Genomic DNA, 20,056 nt, shown 5'->3' with positions numbered 1-20,056 from the left:
TCATACATTTCTTCAATTTCTTCGTCATCTGCAGAGCTAGTTGCCATATAAACTTGTACTACTGTAGTAGGTGTGGGCTTCGTATCTATCTTGGCCACAATAATGCGTTCACTATGCTGTTTGTAGTAGCTTACCCGCATTCCTATTTTCCTATTCATTATTAAACCTACTCCTGCATTACCCCTATTTGATTTTGTGTTTATAACCCTGTAGTCACCTGACCAGAAGTCTTGTTCCTCCTGCCACCGAACTTCACTAATTCCCACTATATCTAACTTCAACCTATCCATTTCCCTTTTTAAATTTTCTAACCTACCTGCCCGATTAAGGGATCTGACATTCCACGCTCCGATCCGTAGAACGCCAGTTTTCTTTCTCCTGATAACGATATCCTCTTGAGTAGTCCCCGCCCGGAGATCCGAATGGGGGACTATTTTACCTCCGGAATATTTTACCCAAGAGGATGCCATCATCATGTAATCATACAGTAAAGCTGCATGCCCTCGGGAAAAATTACGGCTGTAGTTTCCCCTTGCTTTCAGCCGTTCGCAGTACCAGCACAGCAAGGCCGTTTTGGTTATTGTTACAAGGCCAGATCAGTCAATCATCCAGACTGTTGCCCTTGCAACTACTGAAAAGGCTGCTGCCCCTCTTCAGGAACCACACATTTGTCTGGCCTCTCAACAGATACCCCTCCGTTGTGGTTGCACCTACGGTACGGCTATCTGTATCGCTGAGGCACGCAAGCCTCCCCACCAACGGCAAGGTCCATGGTTCATGGGGGGGTTTAATAGTAAAGACACACAAAAGATTACATCTACAGAAAAATTGGCTGCTTTATTCAAGAGAACGGGCTTCGCAATTGAGCGAGTCAACTACGCATTGGTCCACCTTTGGCCCTTATTCAGGCAGTTGATCAGCTTGACAGCGATAGATCTGTTGGATGTCTTCCTCAGGCATCGTGTCGAATTCTGTTTTGAGGTATCTGTCCACAATACTTCAAACGTCGTCAGCTGGGGAGACAACCGGTGATCTTGTTGTCCAAGGTTGGGTTTGGTGAGCAGGAAGGGAAGCAGTAGAAGCTCTCGCCGTGTGCGGAGCGAACGGACATTACTTTGCTGGGTGTAAACCCAGGATGGCTTGCCACGAAAGGAAACAAAACACAGCGTAGTAAACCTTTTAGATACGCTGTGGTGCAGGATCGCCGCGGATGACAGCCAAAGGTGTCCTGCAGTCAGATTGGTATCCCACCACTGTCTAGGCGTTTGCAGACACGTCTTCTTTGGTCATTGGGGCTCAGTTCGAAGCGGAACTCGTCATTGAAGAAAATTCCACTCTAGTCAATGACATTTCAAACGAAAGGGCTGTCTGGAGACGCCCTGACGAATGGGGTATCAACTTGACCGTCGTCAGCCACACTGTCCGACAACCGGGAGTGTTGGTGTGGGGTGCCATTTCTTTTCATAGCAGGACCCCTTTGTTGTCAACCGCGACACCCTTACGGCACAGCGGTACCTCGAAGATATTCTAAACACAGTTTTGTTGCACTCCATGGCAAACCATCCCGCACTACTCTGCAGCAGTACAATGACCGCCAGCACACGACGAGAGTTTCCCCTGTTTATCTTCGTGCTTAAACCATACGTTGGCCAGGAAGGTCGCCGGATCTCTCCCCAACTGAGAACTTTTGATGTATTACGGGCAGGGCCCTCCAGCGAGCTCGGGATTTTGACGATATAACGCGCCAGGTGGACAGACTTCGGCACGATATCCCTCAGTTAGTCGTCCGACAGCCCCATCAGTCAACGCCAAGCCGAACAATTGCTTGGCTAAGTGCCAGAGGTGGATCGACGTGTTATCGACTTGCTCAATTTGTGAAACCCTTTCTCTTGAATAAATCAACGAATTTTTCTGCAGTTGTGATCATTTGTTTGTCTACCGTCCCATTCGTGATGCGTAGTTTTGTTATATCTTTGACCGTATATCGAAAATCACCTTTTATACGCCAACGACCATTAAAATTACACCAGAATGCCAGTAAATAATGAACATTTAGTTATTTTGCATATACAATGTTATTGTTAAATTTTTTAATGAATTCGTAGGGTATTTGGGACAATACAGGTTGCGACGTTTAGCGTTGTCACCTCAGGCAGCAACAAGTTCTGAAATTCGGCTAGACATCGAGTGTAACTAAGACTGGATTACAGGTATGGGTACGCGATCCATACTGCTGTGGAAGATCTGTTCGCCAGTGTCCCGTACAGTTTGCCCTCACTTGAAGTTGTTCTTCGTGCTTCATGTCTCTCGTTTGAGTGGCTCCTTCGGCTGTAGCACACGTTTGGGAGATTTTATGTTGTCTCACCCTAAGGAATATACATCGTAATTCTTAGGAGTGAGCTATTTGATTTCTTGATTGAAGAACTGGTGATTGTAATGATTTAATTATCTAATGTATTATTGCAAAGTACGAGTTTCTTCTTACTGGATCCGTGTATCAAACGTAGGAACTTACACTACTGGCCTTTAAAACTGCTACACCAAGAAGAAATGCAGATGATAAACGGGTATTTATTGGACAAATATGTTATACTAGAACTGGTGATTACATTTTCACGCAATTTGAGTGCATAGATCCTGAGAAATCAGTACCCAGGACAACCACCTCTGGCCGTCATAACGGCCTTGATAGGCCTGGGAATTGAGTCAAACAGAGCTTGGATGGCGTGTACAGGTACAGCTGCCCATGCAGCTTCAACACGGTACCACAGTTCATCAAGAGTAGTGACTGGCGTATTGTGACGAGCCAGTTGCTCGGCCACCATTGACCAGACGTTTTCAGTCGGTGAGAGATCTGGAGAATGTGCTGGCCAGGGCAGCAGTCGAACATTTTCTGTATCCAGAACGGCCCATGAATGACATGCAACAGCGGTCGTGCATAATCCTGCTGAAATGTAGGGTTTAGCAGGGATCGAATGAAGGGTAGAGCCACGGGTCATAACAAATCTGAAATGTAACGTCCACTGTTCAAAGTGCCGTCAATGCGAACAAGAGGTGACCGAGACGTGTAACCAATGGCACCCCATACCATCACGCCGGGTGATACGCCAGTATGGCGATGACGAATACACGCTTCCAATGTGCGTTCACCGCGATGTCGCCAAACACGGATGTGACCATCATGATGAACAGAACCTGGATTCATCCGAAAGAATGACGTTTTGCCATTCGTGCACCCATGTTCGTCGTTGAGTTCACCATCGCAGGCGCTCCTGTCTGTGTTGCAGCGTCAAGGGTAACCGCAGCCATGGTCTCCGAGCTGATAGTCCATGCTGCTGCAAACGTCCTCGAACTGTTCATGCAGATGGTTGTTTTCTTGCAAGCGTCCCTATCTGTTGACTCAGGGATCGAGACGTGGCTGCACGATCCGTTACAGCCATGTGGATGAGATGCCTGTCATCTCGACTGCTAGTGCTACGAGGCCGTTGGGATCCAGCACGGCGTTGCTTATTACGCTCCTGAACCGACGGATTCCATATTCTGCTAACAGTCATTGGATCTCGACCAACTCAAGCAGCAATGTCGCTATACGATAAACCGCAATTGCGATAGGCTACAATCCGACCTTTATCAAAGTCAGAAACGTGATGGTACGCATTTCACCTCCTTACACGAGGCATCACAACAACGTTTCATCAGGCAAAGTCGGTCAATTGCTGTTTGTGTATGAGAAATCGGTTGGAAACTTTCCTCATGTCAGAACGTTGTAGGTGTTGCCACCGGCGCCAACCTTGTGTGACTGCTCTGAAAAGCTAATCGTTTGCATATCACAGCATCCTCTTCTTGTCGGTTAAATTTCGCGTCTGTAGCACGTCATCTTTGTGGTGTAGCAATTTTTATGGCCTGTAGTGTATTATGAAATCCAAGGAATGCTGTTGCGTCGCAAGACGACTTGCCGATGTCTGAGGAAGCTCTACGGGACAGAAAGAGGGAGGCGTCGGTGTGTGGGGGTGCTGAGCGGCGCTGGCTCACGGCACACGACGCCGCCTGCCGCCGCATCGACGTCCCGTTTAATCGATGTCCTCTCCTCCTCTGGAAGCCGGAGCGAGGGGAGCGCGCGACATTAATCTGGCGCCTATCAGCGCCACTCGCAGGGGACGCCTTCCTTTTATCTGCGCCGGCCCTCGGGGGTTTGGTGGGAGAGGGGGAGTGGCGGCCGTGTCGCGCGGGCTGCGCTGCGCCGCCGATTGACCCGGTGACCCGATGGTGGGCGACGTCACCGTCAGCGGCGGCAGCGGCTGGCGGTGCCGTGGGGGGCGTCGCGCTACGCTCTCTCCCGGGCTCTCTACTCCAAGCTACTCTCCACTGAACCGTCGAGTTGTCCTGTTACGATCGTTGCACTCTCTGTGCCGCATTCCGGGTAGATACACAGCCGAATCACACCTGTTGGTATCGGGAGTAACTTCAGTTTGCGGGATACACTTAAGCCTGCCACTCCTTTCGAAATCATACTTGAATGTTCATACTAGTCAATCATCTGTGTTTGTGCCCTTGAACACACCGCTGGCCGCTGTGGCCGAACGGTTTTAGGCGCTTCAGTCCGGATCCGCGCTGCTGATACGGTCGCAGGTTCGAATCCTGCCTCCGGCATGGATGTTTATGATGTCCTTAGGTTAGTTATGTTTAAGTAGTCCAAAGTCTAGGGGACTGGTGACCTCGGATGTTAAGTCCCATAGTGCTTAGAGCCATTGCAACACTTTTTTAAATACACCCCCAGCCACTGAATACGACCCACTAACAACGCGATCTGCCTTCGGAAATTGAACACACAAGTTTACTTAACGGAGCATCTGCAGCTAAAAGTTTCAAGTTGACTAAAAATACCACCGCAGCTATAGGGTAACTTTATTTAAGAAGGATAGTTTCGTAGAGTTTGTTAAATCATTAGGAGAAGTGAATCACAACTGGAGTATACTTGTCATAAATTTTTGATTAACATTTTTTAAAAATGGATTAAAACTCTCGTAATCGGGGGATTTTTTTAAATGGAGTAAAATTTTAGGAATTTTAATAAAAATTTCACTTGTACCACGTTGTAATTGATTTCACCTGGTGATGTAACTGTCGTTGCAAAATCGGTAGCGCTTCTTTAAATAAATTATACACACTTCTCCATCGACAATACGAAAACTGAGTTCGGGGATGCCACAGGTTATACAAAGCGCCAACGAAAGGGTGTGTTCAAATGGTTCAAATGGCTCTAAGCACTATGGGACTTAACATCTGAGGTCATCAGTCCCCTAGCCTTTGGACTACTTAAACCTAACTATGAATGTGTGTGTGTGTGTGTGTGTGTGTGTGTGTGTGTGTGTGTGTGTGTGTGTGTGTTTGTTTGTATCATGTGAAATATGACACAAAGCAAATTATAATTCCAAAAATTAAGTTACTGTAGGAGTTATTAATGTTGACATGAGAGAAGTTTTATTTTATCAGATAGATTTATTTTTCTGAAAACTATTGAGAATTGGTGTTTTGTCATAAACAACGTTATACAGAATTAGCTCCGATCAATGACTCACATAATGAGAACTGAAATGTTCAATAGGCAAAGTTTATATGAAAAGTGTTCCTGTTCGAATGCATTACACTATGTCTCCTACTGCGAGAACTTTTTTGGCAAAGCAATCTGACTGGTTTTACTCTGCGAGACAGTGACTGTGGACTACAAAAGTTGTCGGCTGCAGTACACGCAAAAGCTGATAGGCTACTACTCCTAAATCAGAAACACGTTACGGTGAGTATAAATAGCAAAACTGTAGAAATCCCTGAATGCCGCAGCTGTGGATATATTTACCACAGAGTGTTGCCATCATGTGGAATTGGTGCTCAGCACTGTGATCTACATCTACATCTACATTTATACTCCGCAAGCCACCCAACGGTGTGTGGCGGAGGGCACTTTACGTGCCACGGTCATTACCTCCCTTTTCTGTTCCAGTCGCGTATGGTTCGCGGGAAGAACGACTGTCTGAAAGCCTCCGTACGCGCTCTAATCTCTCTAATTTTACATTCGTGATCTCCTCGGGAGATCCAGAAACGCACCCTCTCGAAACCTGGCGAGCAAGCTACACCACGATGCAGAGCGCCTCTCTTGCAGAGTCTGCCACTTGAGTTTGCTAAACATCTCCGTAACGCTATCACGGTTACCAAATAACCCTGTGACGAAACGCGCCGCTCTTCTTTGGATCTTCTCTATCTCCTCCGTCAACCCGATCTGGTACGGATCCCACACTGATGAGCAACACTCAAGTATAGGTCGAACGAGTGATGAGGTGCAGATCTGCAAAAAGGGCTGCCTGCAATCAGTCACCAACGTCGGACTGTGCCACCACCACCGACTCTCGGCTTCAGCTTCTCGCCATCAACTCTTCACCTCAGGTTCTCACCATCGACTCTCCCCCTCTGCTTCCCTCCACTGACTCCACCCAAAAACTCCTGTCACGGTGTGCCTTGCACTCCAAAATTACTCCATGTGGACACAGTCAAAAACTTATATCTATTAATAGCACATGGTGGTATATCTCCACATGTCTCGTAAACAAATATCTCCAATCTCTCTGTCTCCTGCAGATGGGCAGAAGTCACTCACTCAATAGTCATTTCCCATAGAGGTGCCTCGTTACGTCTTCTGACATCACCAACTGATTTCCAACCTAAATTCTCGCTTGTTGCGTGAACGGGAAATCACTAGGCATGAGAACCAAAAAGAAAACAGAAAAAATATGCTATCCATTTGGACGACACGCTGTCGGCCACCCCCACTGTGTGGTTCTAGCTTTTACTTGGAAACCGACCTGTGACAGTGCCTGCAGATAGGGATCACTGCAGCTAGGCGTTCTCAAAAACCGAGAGAGAGAGTGAAGGCAGTCGTCTTTCGGCATAAAACGTTTTGGAAGTCTCCTCCCTGGCCTTGGGCCACTCCGAAGTCCCATTCGGCTAAGCTGTTGATTCTTTCTCCTTGTGTGGGTCCAGTTTCAGTGAAAGAGCCGCACTGCCCTCACCTGTTGTGGATTGTTAGACTGTTATAGATAACATCAGAGAATCCGCGTATATCGTTGATGATTAATTTCTCTCTCATGTTAACTAATGTTTTAACAACACTAAAAGAAACCATACGAAAACTGTGCACTGTATTACAAGAAATGAAATTAAACTTCCGATAACCTTACGCCGAAAGTCTGTTTCAATAAAACTGAGTATCTGTACACAAGCGTGCCTCTATCGGCACGAATTAGTAAAATACTAATCACTTAGATTTCCATTGGGTCTGTGTTTGATTGGTATGTTCTGTCATACTCAAGTGGTATGCAAATGTGGAATTTCATAAATAAACTTATGTATTCCTAGAAAACCCAAAATTTGTTTGTCAGCAGCGGAAAGAGGCGTTACCAGTTGTGCAACAGTGTAAGTTTTTCACCATTGCACTATGAGCCGAAAGTATTTTCTTGCGATTTCCTCATCGATGTGTGATCTGACTGCTTGTAGCTCTTTTACAGAAGGGATAAGAACGTTACAGTCAGCAAGGTTGGAACCGCAAACCATAAGAGACACTTTCTCTGAGGTTAGCACGTTTCCACAGAGCGAGGGAAGAGGCATGCGTGTAGGTCTCCTCTTACGAGACCAGTGGTGGCTATAACTCGTAAACCGCTATTTAAAGGACGAGATTAGATGCGATTTTCACGTGCAACGACTTTCCTGGGCTGAAAACCGTAAATTTACAATCTTTTGTTACAGCTCAAGCGTTAATAATAACTCAGATTATTCAATGAAAATGACAGGAAAAATCAAGTGAACTTTGAGGCATAATTCCGTGCACACCAGGAAGTAACTCGTCGACCACAGAGTTGCCAAATATACCTTGCCTTCTTGCCAAATCTCAGTTACATTACCAGCAGGAAGAATACGAACCGATGTGATCCTACAGTGGGCTGGGAAGAGACCATATCTGACGTCTCAAAGACGCGGCTGCTACGGCCTCGAATACGTAATCCGTCTGATTCACATATCTGTAACTGGGTTTACGGACTGGAGCGTAGGCACTGGTAATACTCAGAAATGGCTGCAAACTAAGCTTCATAAATCGGTAACTCTCATACTTGTTTTTATATACCTTTCGTGAGTGTACTCAAAACTAAGAAAATCATTGACGAACGTTTTCGTGCCTCGCCGATAGTCGAGCACAACAAACAAATAAAAATAAAAAGTCTGTGTGCGTGTGTGTGTGTGTGTGTGTGTGTGTGTGTGTGTGTGTGTGAGAGAGAGAGAGAGAGAGAGAGAGAGAGAGAGAGAGAGAGAGAGAGAAAGAGAGAGAGGAGAGAAATAGAGTGAGGGAGGGAGATAAAAATAAAAAAGAATGAGAGAGAAAGAGTAAAAAATTGTTGCAAAGAAACTGAATCATGGTACGTAAAGAAATCCTTCATTTAAATGACACGTTCTACATCACTACGAAATGTCGTATTCATGATCTATGGAACAAGTATTAATCTAATCTAATCTAATCATATCATATTGCTGACGAGTCATGAAGAGGCACGAATTACAGAAATTTTCTCCCATATCAGTAACCAAATCTAAACTTTTTTTAAAAAATAGACGACAGTTTTGTAATAAACTGGGACTCCTTTAAAGACTCTCTGTTAACTAACCATGAAAGACGTGTGGTATGTCTCCATTCAGAAGGAACAAAGTGTTCATGCATTTAAAGATGAAGCGCATGATGTGAAGTTCTGTGACGGAGATACGAACCCAACACGCAATCAGATTGTTAACTAAGTAAAATCAAATGTTACGTATCGGTTTTCTTACCAGCTGCTAGATGTTTGAATCTAAGATAAGGATACAATTTTTTGTTCCTGAGCGACAATCGAACCGCACCGTCCGTTTTTATCATCCACGAACATAGCTTAAGTACACTTGCTTACTCACCAACAGTAAGATGTGTGCGTGTTTGACCAGAAATAACGACACCTATTGCGATTGTTGGCAACACATGAACAGACATTAAAAACGAACGTTAAATTTCACTAGCAGACTGGTATGCACATGATAGGGCTTGAAATGAAATTATGTATATTTTTGTACTGCATCAGGGTTCGGACCCACATACTTTCCTTTGGAGGAGATCTAGAGTAGATTGCAGTCTTGGGAAAAGGAACGAAATGATTGAACTATACTGTTCCGAGAGATTCAGATCCTCGAAAGATGAGATACGAATTCGAATCACAGTCCAGCACCAAATTTTTCAACGTCTCTAGTTCAATCAAGTACAAGAAAAATAAGAGGCCTGTTCCTTTTAATGGCTATCGGTTCGTCAAATAAAATAAAATTTTCTAATGTAAGTAAGTTTACGGGAGACAGTATTTCTGTTTGCCATGACTTCCGCCTATGTCAATTCCCAACGTAGACCGGCTCTGCCCAATTGGTAATGAAGGAACGTGATGTTTAATGCGGATTATGGATTATAACGTCTTTCTCTTGAGGTTACCAGAGGTAAATTAAATCTGTTTGTGCCTCTTAAAAGTAAATGCCTGAACTCACGCATTGCACCTGTGAGTTCGTTCCACCAGATCACTGTGGCCACATTTCCCAGCCCCAGAAGTGTGCTGTAACGGATGATGTGCTTAACTTACAAAATTAGTTACGTCGGAAAAAATGCGAGTATATTAAATGGTTAAGTAGAAGCAATCTTCTGCCGGCCGAAGTGGCCGTGCGGTTCTAGGCGCTGTAGTCTGGAAACGCGAGACCGCTACGGTCGCAGGTTCGAATCCTGCCTCGGGCATGGATGTGTGTGATGTCCTTAGCTTAGTTAGGTTTAACTAATTCTATGGGACTAATGACCACAGAAGTTGAGTCCCACAGTGCTCAGAGCCATTTGAACCAAGCAATCTTCTGACGTGGAGATTATGCTATTCTCATGTCAGCAGGATGTAAAGACTCTTCAGGGCATCATACCCTCGATGTAAAGCCATTTTAAAATTTTCACTAATTCAGCAAATTTCTTAGTTCGAGAAAATCCACTGTGAAGTGTGAAGTTACCGGATAATTCGATTATTACCGTCATTGTTACTATCATTTTCTTCATACCGTTGCTGGAACACATGTGCTTGAAGATCATTTAATGCCTTTTGGTCATTATAGAAGCAGTTGCCCAAGAAGAGGTTCTTTCCCTGTCTACGGAGTCCTTTTCATGTTAATATCAAACATCAGCAATTACTCGCAGATTACATTAAAACTAAAGTAATTGATGAAGACGTTACTTGGTAACAAAAACGCGCTACCTTTCTTAATTTACTTGCGCCTAGAAATGGCTGTCGAATACTGCCAAACCAAAAGCCAAGGGATCTTACTGCCTTCCGTTATACGTCGCTGTCAGTTCTTCCACAAGATTTGGTCGACGTGACCTGTTTCAAGTTGTGTATGGCAGAGAATGTTTTAGAAAATCTATTGTTTTCAGAAAAACAGAAATATTTTCATTGTAAGCTATCCAAGTTCAAAATTTTCGCATTGGTTCAGATTTAATATTAACTTGTATAATGTAGGAAATTATTTCACTGTTGCAAAGCCGCAACCGACTCATTGACCTTATACTTAGTCGCTGACCATAAATTCTAGCTCAGAGTGACACCAGTTTAAGTAACCTAATGTAGCGAAGACTGTTTGCCAGTGCTCTTTTTCACCGGAAAATATGCAATTCACTCATTGAGCTCCAATAGTACACTATTACAGTAATTTCTGTGTGTATGCAATGCAGGCGGATTGTGGAATTTAGTGGTGCTCTCTCTTCCACTTCTGTATACAATATGCCTGACCTAAACGGGCCCTTTATCATTACAGGCCCTGGGCAGTGCAACATCATTCTGACAACAGTAATGTGCTTATACTGACAGCCTCACTGTTCGTTTTAGCTGATTTTGTAATCATTTAAATAAAACAACATGACCTTCCTGTGGGAGACATTTAGTCCCCCTTTTCCTTGTGTGAAATTTGTCAGTAAGCTTTTTGCCTCCCAACCAGCGAAATACGGCAGAGTACAGCCAGTAAACGATTCACTTAACACGATTTAGTGCCGTTAAGACGATTTCTTTAAACATTGTCGTAGCTGAAGGAATTTAGTTTCTTCTTAAATCATCTTATGCAGCAACGTTCAGAGATATCTCAAACAGGAAAAGCTCTTTATCCAGGTACGAAAGTTGTAAATGAAACTTCCCTCAGTTTGAGTCAGGTCAATATTTTCGTCTTATAGCACTGCATAAGTATTTTGTCTAGGAGGTATCACAAGTAGTGTTCCTGTAGCTGTGGGAATCATTGGTTGAAAACGAGTTTAACACCAATGGGTACAGTACTACCAAATATTCAAAATGATTATCAACCTGTCTGAGTTCATCCACAAACTGAGGCGTAGCTAGATTGTGTATCCTCGTCTTCCTTGAGTGGGCATTACACACACGTATACAATACTATGAATACTTCGAACGCTGTAGCTAATTTTGCTCTCATAAAATAATTTTGTTTTGTTAATTTTTCTGGTTGTGCAACGTGGAATATGTGCTGTAAATACAGTCTTAAACAAGAAAATTGTCCGTAAGGTTGACAATACAATCGTGCTGCCATCAGAATTCTATGTCCGGCAATATGCTCGATCTGGCTACATTGTAGACTGCGTCACTTCCTGGAGGAAGTCTTGAGTGCAGTCTGAGTGCATCATTTTCCACTGTGACTTTAGTCTTGAGGTATTACGCAGGATTAGCTACTACGACATCTGGCAACCGAGAGCACACGTCGACATAATTTTTATCACCCCTTTCCTCTCGCTGCTGAAGCTATGAGTGTATTTCAAACGATAGTACAAAATATTTCGCTTTCTGTCACATTGGTAATAATAGTTTGGTTCAACAATATTTTAGCGAGAGATTTCTTGGCCGACCATCCGCCTCTGAACACCGCATGCGTCAGAGTTCTCTGCGACCCGTTTGCTGCCTACCGGCCGCAGCTGAGGCACTGCGCTGCCTCGCTTTCTGCTGACGTCTGCTCCACTCCTCACTCTCGACGATGTGAAATGCTTTTATGTCGTTGAGTGGTGACCCATAAAATCTGTCTACAATTTGTGTTTCACACTCTATTGCAACGGAGGGATAAAACCGTTTTTATTTGGTGAGTATTTTATTATACTAGTATGCAATACATCAATGTGGCACAGATTTAATTTCATTGTGATCCAGTGCGCTATAATTTAAGTGTCATATCCTGTTCTTTTTCCTTTCAAATGGTTCAAATGGCTCTGAGCACTATGGGACTCAACTGCTGTGGTCATCAGTCCCCTAGAACTTAGAACTACTTAAACCTAACTAACCTAGGGACATCACACACACCCATGCCCGAGGCAGGATTCGAACCTGCGACCGTAGCAGCAGCGCGGCTCCGGAATGGAGCGCCTAGAACCGCACGGCCACCGCGGCCGGCTTTTTCCTTTCACAAGAGATTCTTCAAATCATTTATTTTTTCCATGGATTCATGTGTGTTAGTCAAGGCACAGAGAGTAAATGCAGTGTAATGCCTTTGGTTCCTTTCTTTGATTCCCTCTGGTAAATGGATGCTAAACGTAGTGTCAATACCTTTCAAACGTGCTACATAGCTACTCAGGCATATTGCTTGTTTTGAGGTCTATACATTAATTAATGGAGAAGTAAACGCTGTTCAGAAGTGATATTTAAAATATTCAATTGGATTTAAGGCGACAAAATTGCCCATATTTGAATCTACCCAGAGAAAAAGTAAGTCGCTAGAGCCGCTGTTAGTAAATGTCTGCAGAGACTTCCTAACTGCTACTGTGGAAATTTAGCATATAGGCCCTACAGTAATCAAGAGGTTCATTCCCTTCATACTTATCACCCTGGCATGTGAGTCTTATGTGAAGAACAAGATTCAAATTCGTATCGTTGACGTTGGATTCGAATTTCTTCAGAGACGCTCGTATTGTGAAGCAGCTTGACAGTCAGAAAGCCAAGATCTGTGACCATTAACACAACTTACTGGGTCGAGCTATCAAGAGGACTTGAAGTGTAAAGGTTTTTCTTCCGATTTCGTTACAGAATTTTTTCTGGAAATTCGTAGCTCCATCAAATAAATCAGAAAAAAAGCTCGCACACGCTGGCTCCTACCACGGTTAGAACTGACAATTCATTGAGCCGTTGCGACACGAGACACTGGCCGTACCACGGAGCTACGGACACACTGCTGCGAGCACTCCACTCTCATCAGGGTATTGGTCGCTCAGCCTCATAACACATCGTGAAAGATAATAAAAGTTGTCACTTATGTGAAGAACAGCATTTCTTTAGCCAAAAATTGAATTTTCAGTTTCAGTGTCTTAGTTTACATGAGGATTATATAGCACCAGTCATTCAAATGGAGTGGGAATATCAAGTGAATTTAGCGAGTCAATTCAGTACCATACGTGGAAGTGATGGCACTGTCACAATGTTGCCAAATGTTTGTGACGGTGTTGCCAATTCTCAGCTGTGCTAGGAATAGCTTTGTAACGGTATGTGAGGAGAATCCCACGCTCATGTCATGGCAGGATACGGAGAGGAGGCGTGTGGTTTGGTTAATATGCAGCGTTTTCTCCTACCAGTTGTGTCAAACATTCAGGTGTATAATATTCCATAACGATCACAGTTTCCCAAAAAATATATACAAATACAACACTTACCTTGTGACAAAAGATTATTTCAGTACAATAAAAAGTTTTTGGAAATAAACTTTGCCCACCTGACACAAAAAGTAAGGTAACAAAGACTATGCACCTCGAAATCGATTGCATCTATGTGCAGTCTTGTGATCACATAGGTAGAATTTCATGAATTGAACGAGAATGTAGAAAAATGTTGGTCCGAATGGAAGCTGTAAGAAACACAGTTAACTAATTATTATGTGCCATGTAATAATCAATTCATTTGAAAATTCAGAAGAGAAGAAACTAAAAATCATGCCCATTAAGACAGAAAATAAAGTGCAGATCTGCGCTTTTTCATCTTCCGATCTATACATATAATGTATACTAATCAGCCTATTCATTGCTTTCGTAATGTTTCCCTCTTGTTTAGTCTTCTAATGATGAAGTGGATCCACACCCATGAGTCTGATTGTTTCTTTGTATCCTTCCATCTACTATTTTGTGTGTTACTACTCGGTGTTCAAAAAGCAAAATATTATGCCTGCTCCCATGAGGTATTAGAACGAGGTCATAAGAAGGCTAACGAATTATAATCAAAATACACTGAGACGCCATTTTGTCTGTCGTCATGGTGTTAAGTCGACAGAAATAGTTGGATATTATTGCCTGTATCATCGGCATCCCGTTGTCGTCTGCTCTTACTGAGATTTTCATATTACCCTGAACATAAGACGCGGAGAGAAATGTGTATATTCTCCGTGACGAAACATCCCACATTTCATTCATCCTGATCCATTCGTAACGTGCATCGGCAGCAGTGAGTGATAGGAAATCTGTTGTGAGGCGACGAATAACATGAAAATAGTAGTAATAAAAAATCAATAATCAAAGATGTTTACTCCATTACAGATGATTGTCAAGGATTAACAAAATAACCAAGAAAGACTGAGTGTTTAATTGTGGCACTGCATAGGTCTTCTTACCTCTTTGTTACTGAATTCTGTTCTGGTTGTTTGCAGAGAGAAAAGAGAGGCCCCTGTAGCCACACATATCGCTAGTACAACGAGATACTACCTATCAACTACCCATGCTTTACATCACGAGACGAACATGGCGTCACCGAGCTGATATTTGAAATACGTTTCTGTTTTCTCTCTCTGTGTCTCTCCCTCTCTTTATTTTTCTTTTTATTTTCTGAGGAAAGCATCGAGAAGCGCGAGTAATAAACAAGTAGGCATATAATCTATTTACAGTTATTTTCATCGGGATACATAATACAAAAATACACATTTTAAGTGTATTATTGCGTAATTCCAACTATTGACAGTCTATTCGTGAGCTTGATCGCATTCAGTGGGGTGAAACCCGTCACAGAAGCAGGCAAAACACAAATATTTCTTGCACCATGCGCAACACACAAACGAAAGAGAAGACGGCAATGGGATGCCGGTGATGCAGGCAATAATACCCAACTATTTTTACCGACTTAACACCATGAAAGAAACAATCAGACTCATGGGTGTGGATCCAGTTCATCATTAGAAGACTAAACAAGAGGGAAACATTATGAAAGGAATGCATACGCTGATTTATACACATTATTTGTATAGATCGGTAGAAGAAAAAGCGCAGATCTGCACAGCGCCCGCATCTGCCCTTTAGTTTCTGTCCACACCCATGGGTCTGATTGTTTCTTTGTATCCTCCGATCTACTAAAATTAGATTTGAGAGCAACGATAGCTACAGCGTTCGAAGTATTCATAGTATTGTATACGTGTGTGTAAATGTCTTCCAATGCCCACTCAAAGAAGACAAGGATACATAATCTAGCTACAGTATTTTAAATACGCCTCAGTTTGTGGATGAACTCAGACTTAGGTTGTTAATCATTTTGAATATTTGGCAGTACTGTACCCATTGATGTTAAACTCGTATTCAACCAATGATTCCCACAGCCACAGGAACACTACTTGTGATACCTCTTCGACAAAATACTTATGCAGTGCTATAAGACGAAAAGATTGACCTGACTCAAACATTTTTTCCGACGTGACTAATTTTGTAAGCTAAGCACATCATCCGTTACAGCACACTCCTGGGGCTGTGAAATGTGGTCACAATGATCTGGTGGAACGAACTATCACAGGTGCAATGCGTGGGTTTAGGCATTTACCTTTAAGAGCCACAAACAGATTTACTTTACCTCTGGGATCCTCAAGACGAGGCGTTATAATCCAGAATCCGCATTAAACATCACGTTCCTTCATTACCAATTGGGCAGAGCCGGTCTACGTTGGGAATTGACATAGGCGGAAGTCATGGCAAACAGAAATACTGTCCCCAGTAAACTTACTTACATTAGAAAATTTTATTTTATTTGATGAACCGATAGCTAATTAAAGCAACAGGCCTCTTATTTTTCTTGTACTTGATTGAACTAGAGACGTTGAAAAATTTGGTGCTGGACTGTGATTCGAATTCGTATCTCATCTTTCGAGGATCTGAATCTCTCGGAACAGTATAGTTCAATCATTTCGTTCCTTTTCCCAAGACTGCAATCTACTCTAGGTCTCCTCCAAAGGAAAGTATGTGGATCCGAATCCTGATGGAGTACAAAAATATTCATAATTTCATTTCAAGCCCTATCATGTGCATACCAGTCTGCTAGTGAAATTTAACGTTCGTTTTTAATGTCTGTTCATGTGTTGCCAACAATCGCAATAGGTGTCGTTATTTCTGGTCAAACACGCACACATCTTACTGTTGGTGAGTAAGCAAGTGTTACTTAAGCTATGTTCGTGGATGATAAAAACGGACGGTGTGGTTCGATTGTCGCTCAGGAACAAAAATTTGTATCCTTATCTTAGATTCAAACATCTAGCAGCTGGTAAGAAAAACCGATACGTAACATTTGATTTTACTTAGTTAACAATCTGATTGCGTGTTGGGTTCGCATCTCCGTCACAGAACTTCGTATCATGCGCTTCATCTTTAAATGCATGAACACTTTGTTCCTTCTGAATGGAGGTATATCACACGTCTTTCGTGGTTAGTTAACAGAGAGTCTTTAAAGGAGTCCCAGTTTATTACAAAACTGTCGTCTATTTTTTAAAAAAAGTTTAGATTAGGTTACTGATAAGGGCGAAAATTTCTGTAATTCGTGCCTCTTCATGACTAGTCAGCAATATGATATGATTAGATTAGATTAGATTAATACTTGTTCCATAGATCATGAATACGACATTTCGTAGTGATGTAGAACGTGTCATTTAAATGAAGGATTTCTTTACGTACCATGATTCAGTTTCTTTGCAACAATTTTTTACTCTTTCTCTCTCATTCTTTTTTATTTTTATCTCCCTCCCTCACTCTATTTCTCTCCTCTCTCTCTTTCTCTCTCTCTCTCTCTCTCTCTCTCTCTCTCTCTCTCTCTCTCTCTCACACACACACACACACACACACACACACACACACACACGCACACAGACTTTTTATTTTTATTTGTTTGTTGTGCTCGACTATCGGCGAGGCACGAAAACGTTCGTCAATGATTTTCTTAGTTTTGAGTACACTCACGAAAGGTATATAAAAACAAGTATGAGAGTTACCGATTTATGAAGCTTAGTTTGCAGCCATTTCTGAGTATTACCAGTGCCTACGCTCCAGTCCGTAAACCCAGTTACAGATATGTGAATCAGACGGATTACGTATTCGAAGCCATAGCAGCCGCGTCTTTGAGACGTCAGATATGGTCTCTTCCCAGCCCACTGTAGGATCACATCGGTTCGTATTCTTCCTGCTGGTAATGTAACTGAGATTTGGCAAGAAGGCAAGGTATATTTGGCAACTCTGTGGTCGACGAGTTACTTCCTGGTGTGCACGGAATTATGCCTCAAAGTTCACTTGATTTTTCCTGTCATTTTCATTGAATAATCTGAGTTCTTATTAACGCTTGAGCTGTAACAAAAGATTGTAAATTTACGGTTTTCGGCCCAGGAAAGTCGTTGCACGTGAAAATCGCATCTAATTTCGTCCTTTAAATAGCGGTTTACGAGTTATAGCCACCACTGGTCTCGTAAGAGGAGACCTACACGCATGCCTCTTCCCTCGCTCTGTGGAAACGTGCTAACCTCAGAGAAAGTGTCTCTTATGGTTTGCGGTTCCAGCCTTGCTGACTGTAACGTTCTTATCTCTTCTGTAAAAGAGCTACAAGCAGTCAGATCACACAACGATAAGGAAATCGCAAGAAAATACTTTCGGCTCATAGTGCAATGGTGAAAAACTTACACTGTTGCACAACAGGTAACGCCTCTTTCCGCTGCTGACAAACAAATTTTGGGTTTTCTAGGAATACACAAGTTTATTTATGAAATTCCACATTTGCATACCACTTGAGTATGACAGAGCAAACCAATCAAACACAGACCCAATGGAAATCTAAGTGATTAGTATTTTACTAATTCGTGCCGATAGAGGCACGCTTGTGTACAGATACTCAGTTTTATTGAAACAGACTTTCGTCGTAAGGTTATCGTGGGAAGTTTTATTTCATTTCTTATAATACAGTGCACAGTTTTCGTACGGTTTCTCTTAGTGTTGTTAAAACATTAGTTAACATGAGAGAGAAATTAATCATCAACGATATATGCGGATTCTCTGATGTTATCTATAACAGTCTAACAATCTACATCCAGTTTATTGATTACATGCATGTAGAAAACTTGTTCTGAGTTAAAGCTGTCAAACAAGGTTTTATGAAGAATAAAATGCCACTGCCACACGACAGCTAATGTAGAAAATACTTTTCTGACGTATTTTGGCACGATACGCTCTCCCCATACATGATACAAAAGTTTCGATATGCATCTGCAGCGTGGCCATCTATTAAACCTGAAAAGAACAAAATGTCGCAGAAGGTAGCCCTTTTTCCACATGCGACTATTTTTGGTTGAGAAGTGAAGGGAATTATGTTTAAAGTTCCATTAGATCGATAACTTCAGCAGATAGCAGTATGGCGTTTTAAAAAACGTAGCAGTGAATGTACTCAAACTCGCGACGTTTTATCAACAGCGCGTGACGCTTACCATTACGCTACTAGCTGACACAGAGCTACAACACCTCCAGAACTCAACAACAATTCCTCCAGAACTTGCGCATTGCACATTGCTGTGAGATAATGCATATGGCCGGATCTAGACTTCTGAGAGACAGACAGTTACAGCTTTTCTTTTGCACTGCACGACGTTTTTAGCAAACAGATAGCGCAATAGAGTAGCTCAAGTCGAAAGGAACACTCCCTGTTTAAATTTCTGCATCCTACACCGCTGACAGTTCTGTGTAGGTGTCAGTTACGTGATTTTATTTCGGTGATTACAAAATACAGTCGAATGTATGCACTGGAAAGCCGAGGCAGCTAGTTCATGGCGATTCGGTCAACCAAGTAAATGAATGTACTGAACATGCTGCAAACCACTACGTGGAGTCTGTGTGACAGAACTCTCATCCAGTATGGCGGAACATTGTCATGATAGAAAAATGAGTAATAGAGAAGAGAATTTGGTGGTCTCTTGGATTAGAGCTGGGTTCATATACTTATGGTCTGGGTTCGATTCCAACTTCTGTTGATGATTTTTGATAAGGAGAGACAGATTCTGTTCTCTTCTGGCTACGCCAAGTGAAGAAGGTATAATGGCACTGTGGTCTGACATTAATATTAAACATCATATTCATCCTCTACCAAATAGACGTTAGGTTGAACCACAATAAAGTCAGGAGTGGCGACACGTAGAAACTCAATCAACAGTAAGCTTTCTTATACTAGTTTTTTATTTCTAGTGATGAAACAAACGCTATGTAGGGTCACAGGACACTTATTCCATCTTTTATTTGAGCTTCTGTATGTCGATAAAATTGGTTCTAATCTGGGAATGCAACTTAGACCGCCCTTAACGCGGAATTTGATCCCTTTGTGACAATACAGCTCGTCTGCAATTTGTTGTTTGTTCAGAACTACAGATTCCTCAACATCTCCACATATTGCGCGTGAAAGGGTTCGAATCCTGGCCCGGCACTAAAGCTTTCATTACGTATTATCAAGCTCTAGCATGAGAACACCTATCTGCTGGTGGATAATAATTTTGTTTTTTAATGTATTTTCATTCGTTGTCAACACTAACGGTATCTGACTTCTTTGAGTCCTAGTGAGACACAGAACTGTTTGCGAAATCATTGTAAATTCAAGGACGTTTTTCCGAGCTGCTGGTGGACAAAAATTTTTAACGTTCGTTTTCTCTAGAATATAACAGCGACAGGTGCCTGGTTGGA

The sequence above is a fragment of the Schistocerca piceifrons genome, chromosome 1, assembly GCF_021461385.2.
Source record: "Schistocerca piceifrons isolate TAMUIC-IGC-003096 chromosome 1, iqSchPice1.1, whole genome shotgun sequence".
Classification (NCBI taxonomy): domain Eukaryota; kingdom Metazoa; phylum Arthropoda; class Insecta; order Orthoptera; family Acrididae; genus Schistocerca; species Schistocerca piceifrons.
Note: the sequence above shows the minus strand (reverse complement) of the source record.